General features: G+C 48.0%; 1 protein-coding gene across 4 annotated transcripts in view; it reads right to left on the reverse strand.

The window, feature by feature from the left end:
• The window catches only part of KCNT2 (potassium sodium-activated channel subfamily T member 2), a 1,626,062-nt gene that overhangs the window by 41,630 nt on the left and 1,569,836 nt on the right, over nt 1-14,596 (reverse strand). The window lies entirely within an intron of this gene.

The raw sequence follows: 14,596 nt of genomic DNA on the forward strand, positions 1-14,596 counted from the left end.
CTTCACAGGTAGATTTGCATCAAGCACATTCCAAATCCACAAGCATTTACTCTCCCCAGGATGACACAGGGGTAGTAAATTCCTTGTGGATCCATGATTTGTTCATTTTGATGAACGTTAGGCTGTCCACATTGTCACTGGACAAACGTGTGCGCTTATCTGTCAGCACACACCCAGCAGCACTGAAGACACGTTCAGAGACAACGCTGGCAGCTGGACACGACAAGATCTCCAAGGCGTAAGTGGAGAGCTCTGGCCATTTTTCAAGATTTGAAGCCCAAAATGAGCAAGGCTCCAATTGCAAAGTCATGTCATCGATGTTCATTTGGAGATACTCCTGTATCATCCTCTCCAGCCATTGACTATGTGTCAGACTTCTTGTCTCTGCTGGCCTTGCAAAGGAGGGTCTAAAAAAATTATGAAACGATTCAATAAAATTGCTGTTACCAGAACCAGATACAATGCTGCTGGCACGGTTAGACTGTTGATGACGAGACCGTCCCATGTTTGTCAAGTTACAACTGGGAGATTCACTCCCTGCACCTGCACGGTTGTTTGGTGGAAAAGCCAAGCTAAGATCGAGTAACAGCTTCTGCGGATACTCCTGCATACGTGCGTCCCTTTCTCTGGCTGGAATTATGTCACAAAATTTGGACTTGTACTGGGGATCTAATAGTGTGGAAAGCCAGTAGTCATCATCACTTCTAATTTTGACAATACGAGGGTCATGTTTGAGGTAGTGCAGCAAGAAGGCGCTCATGTGTCTTGCGCAGCCATGCGGACCAAGTCCATGCTGTGTTTGTGGCATAGAGGTGCTAACCGTTCTTTCTTCCTCTGACATTTCCCCCCAACCTCTTTCAACTGAAATTTGACCAAGGTCTCCCTCATCCGCTGAGTCTTCCATGTCCATGGACAGTTCATCCTCCATTTCATCATGTTCTCCTGCACCTTCCTCAACATTTTGCCTGCTACCATGGACCCTTGTTGATCCCTGTCCCCCATGGTCCCATGCCTGCCGCCTTGGTAATAATGAACGTCTGGACCTTGGTGATGTTGTTGTCCCTTGCGCATATGAATCCTCCTGTAGTTCCTCCCCTTCCTGTTGTCCCACCCCCTGACTCCGAATAGTGTTTAGCATGTGCTCCAGCATGTAAATGACTGGAATTGTCATGCTGATAATGGCATTGTCAGCGCTAAACATATTCGTCACCGTGTCGAAACTGTGCAGAAGAATGTATAGGTCCTTGATCTGAGACCACTCCATGAGGCTGATCTGCCTCACCTCTGCATCTCGTTGGCCCAGGCTATACGTCATGATGTATTGCACCAGTGCTCGGTGGTGCTGCCACAGTCGCTGTAACATGTGGAGAGTCGAATTCCAGCATGTCGGCACATCGCATTTCAGGCAATGAACCGGCAGGCCGAAAGACTTCTGGAGCGATGCAAGTCGGTCAGCTGCGGCGGTTGAACGGCGGAAGTGAGCAGACAGTTTTTGTGCCCTGTTCAGAAGGCCATCTAGGCCGGGATAGTGTGCTAAAAATTGCTGGACGACAAGGTTCAACACGTGAGCCATACAAGGCACGTGTGTCACCTTGCCCAGGAGAAGGGCCGCACCCAGGTTTGCAGCATTGTCGCACACGGCCTTACTTAGCTGCAGGTTGAGTGGAGACAACCATTTACCAAAATCAGTCTCCAGAGCTGCCCACAACTCAGCCGCTGTGTGACTCTTATTTCCAAGACATTTCAAGACAAAGAACGCCTGATGCCGTTGCACTCTGCTGCCAGCATAGTAATGAGGTGTGCGTGATTCCTTCTGCGCAGTTACAACGCTGGTGGCCTGACCAGGCAGGCTTGGGGCGGAGGTGGTGAACCCAGATGAGGTTGAGGAGGGAGAAGCAGTGGACGAACTTGGACAGACAGAGGATTGACACACAAGTCGTGGGGATGGAAAGACTTGTGCAGCAGACCCTTCACCATCTATCACCATAGTTACCCAGTGCCCAGTCAGCGACATGTAACGTCCCTGTCCATGCTTACTGGTCCAAGTATCGGTGGTGAAATGCACCCGTTTACACACAGAGTTTCTCAAGGAAGCGGTGATGTTGTGTGCGACATGCTGGTTTAGCGCAGGCACACCTTTCTTAGAAGAGTAGTGGCGACTGGGTATCTGGTACTGGGGCACAGCGACTGTTACGGTTGCTGCGAGCACTGGAGACTATGTCCAGATTTCTTGCTACTGCACATGTGCGAGCGCTGGAGACTAAGTCCAGATTTCTTGCTACTGCACATGTGCGAGCGCTGGAGACTAAGTCCAGATTTCTTGCTACTGCACATGTGCGAGCGCTGGAGACTAAGTCCAGATTTCTTGCTACTGCACATGTGCGAGCGCCGGAGACTAAGTCCAATCTTGGAGCCATTGCACATGTGCGGGTGACATCATCGCTGACACGAGGTCACATGTCTCTGACACCTTCTATGCCGATTGGTCGCTGGTCATGTGCTTGTGACGTCTTGCTCGGTGATAGGCCAGCATGACGTCACTCCTGTCGTTCTGGCAGCGGATTGGCTCTGGTGTCCTCCATCTTGGATGAGGCACAGAGTCTATATAAGACCCTGACACACGCCGCATGGTGCTCAGTCCTCTTGGTTCATGCATATGAGTAGACGCTCTGTGCGCGTTCCTCTAGGCATTCCTCTGTCTATGCTAGGTGAGCGCTACCGGCAGGGTAGCGTTCTTATACCTTACAGCTTCGGCTGCTGTCCGTATCCTTACCTCTTAGGGGAGCGGACATAGGCAGGTGCCTGAGGCACATGGTCTGGCTGGGCCTTGTGATTCTACTCGTAGGTGGACGTTGCCGCTAGGGTAACGTTCCTTATACTGCGTCTGGCAGTTGTTCGTATCCTCGCACACTAGGGGAGCGAACAGAGGTAGGAGCTTTGTGCGGCTTACGCTGCTGTTCGTCTCTTTTGCACCACTAGAAGAGCGGACCTAGGCAGGTGCCATATCTAGTGGTTCGTGTCCTCGCACACTAGTGGAGCGAACGCAGGTAGGAGCTTTGTGCGGCTTACGCTGCTGTTCGTCTCTTTTGCACCACTAGAAGAGCGGACCTAGGTAGGTGCCATTTCGCACACATTGCCTTTGTCTCTGTGATTATTAACAGAGATCATTCCACACACCCTCCAAGTAAGGGAGGAATTGCTTTACTTACTTATTATATTCTTCTGTGAGTTAACAGAGGTATTGCACTCTGCCATAGTCTGCAGCAAAGTCTTTGCACGGTGGACCCTGACTGTCTGATACTCCTTTCAGTTATTATCAGACAGCCCCCCGTAACATTAGGACTGAGCCAAGGGTCTGGCAGTTATGGCAGAATATCAGCAGTTACACCGTTACATACAAGTACTTGAGTCACGGCTCAAGAGTATAGAGGATAAACCTCAGACCATGGTGACATCTGCACATGATCCTCGACTTGCTCTGCCAAACAGATATTCTGGCGATGCCAGATCATGTCGTGGTTTCATTAGTCAGTGTCAGATACACCTAGAGGTCAACTCTTCTCGCTTCTCTACGGAGAGGTCCAGAGTAGGCTTTATCATCTCCTTACTTCAGGACAAAGCCTTAGAATGGGCGACTCCCCTATGGGAGCGCTCTGATGTGGTTACTCTGAGACATCAAGACTTTCTTGATGCTCTTAAGGCGGTATTCATGGGTCCGCAGGTTACCCATGATGCGGCCCTGAGACTGTTAGATCTATCTCAGGGTTCGTTATCCACTAGTTCTTATGCCATTGCTTTTAGAACTCTGGTGGCAGAACTAGATTGGCCAGAGAAGGTGTTGATTCCTATCTTCTGGAGAGGGTTGGCAGGCTATGTCAAGGATGCTCTTGCTACTCGTGAGGTCCCTGCTTCTCTGGAGGACTTGATCACAGTAGCAACGAGGATCGATGTACGCCATAAGGAACGTAGACTCGAGGTCTCTTCCTCACGCCCTAAGCATCGGGCTATTCCAGTTGTTGAGGGTCCACTACCATCTTCCTCAGCATCTGAAACATCTCCCACTCCTATGGAGTTAGGTCATACGTCTTCCAGACTACGCAAGTCTGGTCCTCCTATATGTTACGTATGTCGTCAGGCTGGGCACTATGCCAACAAGTGTCCTAGTCGTCAGGGAAACTCCCTGGCCTAGTAACCATTAGAGGGGGGTTACTAGAGACGTCTTCTGCACCCTCTAAGTGTTGTATCCCAGGTCAGCTCTCGTTATCTGAGAATACATGGCCTATTATGGCTTTTGTGGATTCCGGAGCTGACGGGACTTTTGTGTCCTCAGGATTTGTAAAGGGACACAATATTCCCTCTATCATGTTAGAGGCGCCTATTCCTGTCCGTGTTGTTAATGGAACTATGTTGTCTGACTCCATTACATTGAGGACAGTTCCCTTGCGCCTTTCCCTGTCTCAGGGTCACATAGAGGAGATTTCTTTTCTTGTTTTGCCTGAGGGTATAGACGACGTCCTTCTGGGTCTTCCATGGCTTCGGACTCATGCTCCTCACATTGACTGGGAGTCTGACAGCATTATTAGTTGGGGTTCGAAATGTCAGTCCCGATGTCTTCCCTTACCACCTAAGGTCGTTGCGGTTGCATCAACTGACCTCTCTCCCATACCTACACCCTATTTGGATTTCGCTGACGTGTTCTCCAAACAGGGTGCTGAGGTTCTTCCACCCCATAGGCCGTATGACTGTGCCATAGACCTTATCCCAGGTTCGGTTCCACCTAAAGGCAGGGTTTACCCCCTGTCGATACCTGAGTCGGAGGCCATGTCGACCTATATAAGAGAGAGTTTAGAGAAGGGGTTCATTCGTAAGTCTGTCTCTCCCGCGGGAGCTGGGTTTTTCTTTGTTCGGAAGAAAGAGGGTGATTTGCGTCCCTGCATAGATTACAGGGGTCTCAACGCAATCACAATAAAGAACAAATACCCATTACCTTTAATTTCGGAGCTCTTTGACAGACTGAGAGGAGCTCAAGTTTTTACGAAGTTGGATCTGCGGGGTGCGTATAACTTGGTACGAATTCGAAAGGGTGACGAATGGAAGACCGCTTTTAACACCCGAGATGGTCACTATGAATACCTCGTCATGCCTTTTGGGTTATGTAATGCACCCGCAGTATTTCAGGACTTCGTAAACGATGTGTTCAGGGATTTACTGTTATCCTCAGTAGTGGTGTATCTGGACGACATCCTGATTTTTTCTCCTGATCTGGAGACTCATCGTCAGGATGTCGTTCGTGTCCTTTCCCGTTTAAGGGAGCACTCATTGTTTGCTAAACTCGAGAAATGTGTATTCGAGCAGTCCTCATTGCCTTTTTTGGGTTACATTATCTCACAAGAGGGTCTGGCTATGGATCCTGCGAAGCTCTCTGCTGTCCTGCAATGGTCCGAACCTCATTCCTTGAAGGCGGTGCAACGCTTCTTAGGATTCATAAATTATTACAGGCAGTTCATACCCCATTTTTCTACTTTGGTGGCCCCTTTGGTGGCCTTGACTAAGAAAGGTGCTAATCCCAAAGCCTGGTCTACTGAGACATCTCAGGCTTTTGAGGCAGTAAAAAGACACTTTTCAACTGCTCCCGTTCTTCAAAGACCCGATGAGAATAAGCCCTTCCTCTTAGAGGTTGATGCCTCTTCAGTGGGTGCTGGTGCGGTCTTGTATCAAAAGAACGGTGCAGGTAGAAAAAGGCCGTGTTTCTTCTTTGCTAAAACCTTTTCACCGGCAGAGAGAAACTATACCATTGGGGATAGGGAACTGCTCGCCTTGAGATTAGCCTTGGAGGAGTGGCGTCACTTGCTGGAAGGAGCGAAACATCCTTTCCAGGTCTATACAGACCATAAGAATCTGACGTACTTACAAACCGCTCAGCGTCTGAATCCTCGCCAAGCCCGCTGGTCCTTGTTTTTCTCCCGCTTTCACTTCTCCATCAACTATCTGTCTGGGAGTAAGAATAACAAGGCAGACGCCCTGTCTCGCTCTATGCTTTCTACCCAGGAAGAGATTGACGAACCTCGTCTTATCCTTCCCTCCAGGGTTTTTCATACGCTCTCCCCTGTGACGTTAGACCAAATCCCACCGGGCAAGACCTTTGTTCCGCCTGATCGACAGAATGATATACTGTCATGGGCCCACACCTCAAAGGTGGGTGGGCATTTTGGTATTAGGCGGACACGAGAGTTACTGGAGAGGTGGTATTGGTGGCCACACTTAGCCAGCCACGTCAAGAGATATGTCGGTTCCTGCTACTCGTGTGCTCGCAACCGTCCATTACGGCAGAGACCGGCTGGGCTCTTGCATCCTTTACCAGTGCCAGATAGACCATGGGAGGTGGTAGGCATGGACTTTGTGGGTGATCTTCCATGTTCACAGGGACATAGATTTGTGTGGGTCATTACGGACCATTTCTCCCGGATGGTTCATCTCGTACCGTTATCGAGAATCCCATCTTCCAGGGTACTAGCCAAACTATTCCTCAAGCATGTCTTTAGGCTTCACGGGATGCCAGATCGTATCATTTGTGATAGAGGCCCGCAATTTACTTCCCGTTTCTAGCGAGATCTTTGTAGCCTTCTGCAAATTGAGTTGAATTTCTCTTCGGCATACCATCCGGAGACTAATGGTTTGGTTGAACGTACCAATCAATCTATGATTATATACCTTCGACACTTTGTTGCTGAGAACCACGATAACTGGTCCTCCCTCCTACCCTGGGCAGAATTTGCCCTTAACAATTCGCTGGCTGAGGCCACTGGGCAGACACCGTTCGTACTCAATAATGGGCAACACCCTAGGGTACCGGTACCGTTTCCCGCTGCTGCACCTCCTCCTCTTGTGGCCGACTGGGCAACTAATGCCAGAGAGGTTTGGGATCGGACTCAAGAGTCGATCCAAGCAGCTAAGGACCGTATGAAGACGGTGTCCGATCGGTTTCGTCGCCCGGCTCCTGTCTTTTTTCCAGGGGACTTTGTGTGGCTCTCTGCAAAACACGTGAAACTTAGAGTGAGCTCTGTCAAATTTGCTCCTCGCTTCCTGGGTCCTTATGAGGTTCTTCGACAGGTAAATCCTGTAGTCTATCAATTGAAGTTACCTGTCCATCTTAGGATTCATGACAAATTCCATGTCTCACTGCTAAAGCCGGCTATTTTACCTCACGCTCGTGAAGTGCACTCTCCTGCCTCTGATTCCTCTCGCTCTAGCTATGAGGTACGAGCCATAGTTGGTTCTAAGATGGTTAGAGGGCGCAGGTTCTTCTTGATAGATTGGGAGGGCTATGGCCCGGAACATCGCTCTTGGGAGCCTGAGGAGGCTGTCCATGCTCCCGACTTAGTTGCCGATTACCTGCGTCGCCTGGAGGGGGGCCCTTGAGGGGGAGGTACTGTTACGGTTGCTGCGAGCACTGGAGACTATGTCCAGATTTCTTGCTACTGCACATGTGCGAGCGCTGGAGACTAAGTCCAGATTTCTTGCTACTGCACATGTGCGAGCGCTGGAGACTAAGTCCAGATTTCTTGCTACTGCACATGTGCGAGCGCTGGAGACTAAGTCCAGATTTCTTGCTACTGCACATGTGCGAGCGCCGGAGACTAAGTCCAATCTTGGAGCCATTGCACATGTGCGGGTGACATCATCGCTGACACGAGGTCACATGTCTCTGACACCTTCTATGCCGATTGGTCGCTGGTCATGTGCTTGTGACGTCTTGCTCGGTGATAGGCCAGCATGACGTCACTCCTGTCGTTCTGGCAGCGGATTGGCTCTGGTGTCCTCCATCTTGGATGAGGCACAGAGTCTATATAAGACCCTGACACACGCCGCATGGTGCTCAGTCCTCTTGGTTCATGCATATGAGTAGACGCTCTGTGCGCGTTCCTCTAGGCATTCCTCTGTCTATGCTAGGTGAGCGCTACCGGCAGGGTAGCGTTCTTATACCTTACAGCTTCGGCTGCTGTCCGTATCCTTACCTCTTAGGGGAGCGGACATAGGCAGGTGCCTGAGGCACATGGTCTGGCTGGGCCTTGTGATTCTACTCGTAGGTGGACGTTGCCGCTAGGGTAACGTTCCTTATACTGCGTCTGGCAGTTGTTCGTATCCTCGCACACTAGGGGAGCGAACAGAGGTAGGAGCTTTGTGCGGCTTACGCTGCTGTTCGTCTCTTTTGCACCACTAGAAGAGCGGACCTAGGCAGGTGCCATATCTAGTGGTTCGTGTCCTCGCACACTAGTGGAGCGAACGCAGGTAGGAGCTTTGTGCGGCTTACGCTGCTGTTCGTCTCTTTTGCACCACTAGAAGAGCGGACCTAGGTAGGTGCCATTTCGCACACATTGCCTTTGTCTCTGTGATTATTAACAGAGATCATTCCACACACCCTCCAAGTAAGGGAGGAATTGCTTTACTTACTTATTATATTCTTCTGTGAGTTAACAGAGGTATTGCACTCTGCCATAGTCTGCAGCAAAGTCTTTGCACGGTGGACCCTGACTGTCTGATACTCCTTTCAGTTATTATCAGACAGCCCCCCGTAACAGCGACAGACATAAGGTCTCTAAAATCCTGTGTGTCCACCAGGTGGAAAGGCAGCATTTCGGGAGCCAAGAGCTTACAGAGGGATAGAGTCAACCTCTTAGCTTTGTCATGGGTCGCAGGAAATGGCTTTTTATTTGTCCACATCTCAGGGACAGAGATCTGGCTGCTGTGTGCAGATGGTGGGGAGTAGGGTGTCCCTGGAAAAATGCAGGTTTGTGAGGAAAGTGCAGGCGTAGACATGATGTTGCCTTCATCCAACGTTGGTGCTATCAATGTCTGAGAGAGCTGTGCACATGCACTTGTTTCCCCTTCCAAACCAACTGACGACCTACCAAGCAAACTGCCTGTTGCAGTTACAGTGGTGGAAGGTGTGCGTGGAAAACCAGGTGTGACAGCTGTCCCCACAGTCCTAGAAGATGAAGAGCGCGCGGATGCTCTGGAAGGGGCAGGCGGTGGATGGTCTGCTCCGCTAGGCAGCATTGCAGCACGGTGAGCTTCCCACTGGGACATATGATATTTATTCATGTGACGATTCATGGAAGAAGTTGTCAAACTGCTGAGATTTTTGCTTCGACTAACAGATTCCCGACAAATTTTACAGATCACATGATTTGTGCGATCCTTTGCAAGATCAAAAAAGGACCAGGCTAGGCTTAGAGGACATGCAACCTGCTGAGCCACCCCAACTAGTGCTCAGAGGCAGAGTGGTGGCTGAGGAAGCAGTTGTAGACATGCTACCAGTACTCCTCCTCTGTCCAGGAAGGCGCAAGGTAACTTCGTCGTCAGTTGCGTCCTCCTCCACCGCCTCTGTTGACCTCCTTGAGTGCCTGACTGTGGGTTGACAGTAGGTAGGATCTAGAACTTCCTCATCAAGCATTGTGTTTGCACTCCCCTCACCCTCAGACCTAGCCTCTTCCTGCTCTGACCGAATATTTAAGTTGTCATCCCAATCTGGTATCTGCGTCTCATCGTCATCAGTATGTTCCTCATTAACTCTAACAACAGGTCTTACAGTTTGTGAATAAGGGTCAACATTATGCTCAGAAACTTGGTCATCACGGCCTGAATCTGAGTCACAAAGGTTCTGGGCATCACTGTAGCTTGGGAGCACACCTCTGATTCCCAGGCTATAGTGTGACTGAACAGCTCTGCAGACTCAGCCATCTCTGTTCCACCATACTGTGCAGGGTGGATGGAGACTTGAGAGCTGGGAAAAAGCAAGTGTGATTGTGATGATAACTCAGAGAACTGGGTTTTTTTGGAAGCGGTAGTTGAGGTGGAGGAGAGGGCACTTGTTGGAGAACTTGAGATCCATTCAAGCATGTGCTTTTTTTTGTGCATCATCTACCTTTGTTACAGTTGTTCGGGTCCGTAAAAAAGGGAGCACATCTGATTGTCCACAGAAAGTAGTAGACATCTTACTTTTGCTGGAAGATGGCCTATCTTCAGCAGAAGTTAATGTAGCTTTGCCACCTTCCCACGAAAAAAACTTTTTTTCCTTTTCCAACACGCCTGTTCCCCTTTCCACCAGCATCTGTCATTTTGACACTCATTTTGATAGCGACAACATTGTCCACTTAAAATGTGGTAGTAAAAATTTAGAGATGGTGTAGATTGCAGAGGTGGTCTAGCTTTATTGACAGCTGAAGAAACAACACTGACTATCCCTGACAATGCAACTATGGCCCTTAAACTGGCAGCACAGTTTGCTATTATAATAGCTTAGTAAAAATGAGCAGGAGGGTGTAATGCAGAGGTACTGGAAATTGCTTGGCACCAGTGGGACACTAATGGAGTCTAACAGCCACTTTTTGGATGCCACTAAGTTTCAGCAGTGTTTGCTTTTATAATAGCTTAGTGAACATGAGCAGGAGGGTGTAATGCAGAGGTGCTGGAACTTGCTTGGCACCAGTGGGACACTAATGGAGTCCAACAGCCACTTTTTGGATGCCACTAATTTTCAGCAGTGTTTGCTATTTTAAAACTTAGTAAAAATGAACAGGAGGGTGTTATGCAGAGGTGGTGGGACTTTCTTGGCACAAGTAGCACAATAATGGAGTACAGCAGCCACTCTTTGGATGGCACTAACTGGCAGCACTCTTCAATTAAAATGGCTTTGCAAAAATGTGCAGGAGGGGAGAATGCAGAGGTGGTGAGACTTGCTTGGCACAAGTGGCACAATAATGGAGTACAACAGCCACCTTTTGGATGCCACTAACTGGCAGCACTCTTTTCAATTAAAATGGCTTTGCAAAAATGTGCAGGAGGGAAGAATGCAGAGGTGGTGGGATTTGCTTGGCACAAGTGGCACAATAATGGAGTACAGCAGCCACTCTTTGGATGGCACTAATTGGCAGCACTCTTTTCAATTAAAATGGCTTTGCAAAAATGTGCAGGAGGGTACAGTGGCCGGGTTGTGGGTCACTGTAGAGGAAAGGAATCCTCACTTTCTATCCTTCCTAATGGTGAAATGCAGCAAGGAATTCCCTGAGCTTAGGTACACAGATGCTGTTATCTGAAGCTGTATACAGCGTTTCCACGGACCTGACTGTCACCTATGGCTCTGAGCCAGATGAAATTAGCCCTGAAAAAAACTTCTGTCCCTAATCTGTAGAGCGCTGTGTATAGAGCGTACACAGCAGGACCGGCGACAGGAACTGCGTGAGCGGTGACTATCACTCAGACGCAGAAGGCAGATAATCGCATCCTGAGGGAAAATGTCCGTATTTATAATGCAAGGACATGTGACATGGACAGCCTATGACACATGCCCTTGCTTGTCTGGCAAAAAGTCCACTTAGCTGTATGTGTATTTCTGGGATTGGCTGACATGCTGGCCTACCCCACTACACGCGCGCTTAGAAAAAAAAAAATGGGGATCAGAATTTTCTCAGCAACACAGATCTAAAATCCGTCCCCCCCGCACACTATACGCTGAAATTTGATAATAGTGTGAATTACAGAGTGACTTACACTATTACAGTGAAAAGCCAGCTAGTAATTAGCTTGGATTTTTGCAGATAGAACCGTTCTCGAACGTAACTCGAGCTGCCGAACTTTTAGCAAAAAGCTCGAGTTCTAGTTCTATCTTGAACATCCCCCAAAATCACTCGAACCGCGAACTGGCAAACCGCAAACCACGAACCGCGCTCAACTCTAGTTATCACTCATTTTCTCTGAAAAAAAAGGCTAAAAAAATCTGCCGGGGCATGTAAACTTTTAAGCACAAATGTATATGCCACTCTTTAACATTTGCCAGCGTAACAAGATAATCTGTCTCTTCACATTATGTTACTTTAATGTTACAGCTGATTGGTATAGATCACAAACCTAATTTGTGATAATTCAGAACACTTATCTCCTCCTCAGCCTCCCCCTCTGTTTTATTAGAGGACAAGAGAAGGAGGATGACAAACCTTCGCAACTGGTGCTTGACCAAAAACCATGGGTACAGAAAAAATTATAACAAATGGCAGAAAAGACATGTTTGTGCTCAGTATCCCATATAAACTGTTTTTTAAAGTGTATTCTAATATGGGATGCAGGTTCTTGTTACACAGTTTAGCATGGCAAAAATATAAACATTTATGCAAAAAACACTACAGTTTAAGGTCAAAATGGAAAATATACCATATTTTTCAACTATAAGACACAGCGAACCATAAGACGCACCCTGGTTTTAGAGGAGGAAGATAGGAAAATAAAATTCTAAGCAAAAAATGTGGTCATGACACATTGTTATGGGGCAAGGATTTTCTGCTGACACTGTTATGGGGGTAATGTCCCCAAATTCTCTACTAAGGTACCCCATCCTGGTAATGATCCTCCTGCCTTTTATATTATCCCCATCCTTGTATTTTTGGCAGGCACATTTTTGCACGTTTTGGGTGTAGTTTTGGTCTCAAAACTGCATGAATTTCCTTCCCCAGCAAAGTCTATGAGATTTCATTTTTGCTGTTTGCACATTAGGCTCATAGCATATTCACTCCTTCCCTGCTCACCGGTGGCTGTGATTGGTTGCAGGCAGACCTGCCCCCACACTGAATGACAGCTGTCTGACTACAGCCAATCACAGACACCGTTGGGCAGGTCTATATCGTACAGTAAATAAAATAAATAATTAAAAAAAAAAAAAACAATGTGCGGTGTACCCTCAGTTTTGTCAACCAGCCAAGATAAAGTCTCACAGCTGGGGGCTGGTATTCTCAGGCTGGGGAGATTCACATTATTGGAAGCCCCCCAAGCCTAAAAAGATCAGCCAGCAGCCGCCCAGAATTGCTGCATCCATTAGATGTGACAGTCCTGGGACTTTTCCCAGCTCACCCCGATTGCCCTGGTGCGCGGGCAATTGGGGTAATAATGAGTAAATGGCAGCAGCCCATAGCTGCCACTAAGTCTTAGCTTAGTGATGGCACGGGTTAATGAGATACCCTCTCATCACTAAGCTGTAAGTGAAAGTAAATAAACACCAACACCCAAAAACTTCTTTATTTGAAATAAAACACAAAAGAGCCCCCTCTTTCAGCCCTTTATTAATCCCTAAAACACCCCTCCAGGTCCGAGTAATCCACACGAGGTCCCACGATGCATTCAGCTCTGCCACATCTAACAATCACAGCGAGCGGCCATAGAGCACGACCGCTCTCTGTGAGGGTCAGGCCGCAAGTGAAGTGAGCCGTGCAGGATCAGCAGGGACTTCAGCTGTCACTTCACATCACCTGACTGAAGGCACCGCTGATCCCGTGATCACTTCAGCCGTGGGCTGATATGCAGTCACAAGTGGAGGATTCCTGCTGTAGTACCTTTCCTCACTCACACAACATCACTCGTCTAACTGTCTGTGCTAGCAGCAGCGCTGCTGACCTGTGTGGAGCCGTACGCACAGCGATGACGTCATCGCTGTACGCACTGCTCCCCACACACATCAGCGGGCAGGCAGATAGGAGGATATCGCGATGCTGCAGGGATTGGTGGCCAGTGAGTATACTTATTCACTGCCCCTCGCGCTGATGATGTTATGCAGGGGGCATTGAATATAGCCACTCATGATCATTCCAGGCTGTAGTTGCCAGGGATCATCACGTGGGTCGGCTGTTAATTATGCGCGTATCCCCCGCCCATCATCCAGCCCACCTGTCAGCGCCGGCTTCAACGCTGAGAGATGATGGGCGTCGGGATACAGTATATATGAAAAGAGATAATGAGCGGGCCCACATGGTCATGGTAGGCGCTGCTACAGCATGCTCATGCAGCCGATGACCCACTCCACCACCACTGCACAGCAGCCATCGAACTACAAGACGTACCCCCCAATTTCCGACAAAATTTTGAGGAAAAAAAGTGTTTCTTATAGTCCGAAAAATATGGTACTTTTATTAGTCCATTTGTGCAATGTTTCAGCGCAGCATACTTTAAAGTCTTTTTTTTTTCCTCTAGAACTCAAATTGGAGTGCTGCTTTCTTATAGATAAATGTCAGATATTGTAAATAGATAAATAGATAGATAGAGGTCTAGATAGATAAATATGAGATAGATAGATAGATATACAGACAGACAGATAGATACAGTGGTACGGAAAGTATTCAGAACCCTTTAAAATTGTCACTATTTATTTCATACCAGCCATTTGGTAAAAAACTTCATTTTTTTGTCATTAATGTACAATCTGCTCCCCATCTAGACAGGAAAAAAAACCAGAAATGTAGAATTTTTTGCAAATTTATTAAACACGCAAAACTGAAATTTCACATAGTCATAAGTATTCAGACCTTTTGCTCAGACACTCATATTTAAGTCATATACTGTCTATTTTCTTGTGATCCTCCTTGAGATGGTTCTACTCACTCCTTCATTGTAGTCAGGCTGTGTTTAATTAAACTGAAATGGTAGGACTTGATTTGAAAAGGCACACACCTGTCTATATAAGTTCTCCCAGCTCACAGTGCATGTCAAACAAAATGAGAATCATGAGGTCAAAGAACTGCTCAAGGAGCTCAGAGACAGAATTGTTGCAAGGGAT

Source organism: Anomaloglossus baeobatrachus, chromosome 8 (assembly GCF_048569485.1).
Source record: "Anomaloglossus baeobatrachus isolate aAnoBae1 chromosome 8, aAnoBae1.hap1, whole genome shotgun sequence".
Taxonomy (NCBI): Eukaryota; Metazoa; Chordata; class Amphibia; order Anura; family Aromobatidae; genus Anomaloglossus; species Anomaloglossus baeobatrachus.